The following is a 907-nucleotide window of genomic DNA, read 5'->3' on the forward strand; positions in this document are numbered from 1 at the left end:
ATTAATGACCAGGAGCTAGGTCAAGGGAGGACGGGGAATCCCTACTTTTTTAAGTCTATGAATATCAGAGATTTACTATTTTTACACATACATAAATTTTTATATTCTTTATATACTTTTCCATTATGGTTTATCTCAGGATGTTGAACAGAGTTCCCTGTGTTATACAGTAGGACCTTGTTGCTTATCCAGTCTGTATGTAATAGTTTACATCTGCTAACCCCAACGTCTCACTTCATACCTCCGCCATCCCCCACCCCCTTGGCAGCCACAAATCTGTTCTCTATGTCTGTGAGTCTGTATCTATTTCATAGGTAGGCTCATTTGTGTCATATTTTACTAACAGATTCCACATATAAGTGATATCATATGGTATTTGTCTTTCTGACTTACTTCACTTATTATGACAATAAAAATATGGAATGTTTCAGGAAAATCATCTTTGTGCAGGGGCCATGCTAATCTTCTCTGTATTGTTCCAATTTTAGTATATGTGCTGGCAAAGTGAACGTGGTTATGACTACTTAATGGGCATACAGTTTCCCTTTGGGGAGACAAATATGTTTTGAAACTAGATAGAGGTCATTGTTGTAGGATATTGGGAGTGTCCTAAATACCACTGAATTGTATACTTTAAAATAGTTAATTTTATGTTATCTGAATTTGACCTCAACTAAAAAAATAATCTATGGTGGAATTTCAAGAATCCAAGAGGGGAGCTTTAAAAACAAGTCAGAAGAACACATTTCTTAAACACTATACATACACATATAGACACACACACAGGTGCGGATACAGAAGTCCCAGTGCAGGAACTGTTAACATATATTGGCCAGGTATGATGGTTAATTTTGTGTTAACTTGACTGAGCGAGAGGTGCTCAGGTATTTGGTTAAACATTAATATG

At 36.1% G+C, this 907-nt stretch overlaps 1 pseudogene; it reads right to left on the reverse strand.

Annotated features, from left to right (window-relative positions):
• Positions 1 to 411: 411 nt before the first annotated feature.
• LOC139178528 (U6 spliceosomal RNA) lies at positions 412 to 510 on the reverse strand (annotated as a pseudogene).
• Between the last annotated feature and the right edge of the window lie 397 nt (positions 511 to 907).

Source organism: Bos indicus, chromosome 21 (assembly GCF_029378745.1).
Source record: "Bos indicus isolate NIAB-ARS_2022 breed Sahiwal x Tharparkar chromosome 21, NIAB-ARS_B.indTharparkar_mat_pri_1.0, whole genome shotgun sequence".
In the NCBI taxonomy this organism is placed as follows: Eukaryota; Metazoa; Chordata; class Mammalia; order Artiodactyla; family Bovidae; genus Bos; species Bos indicus.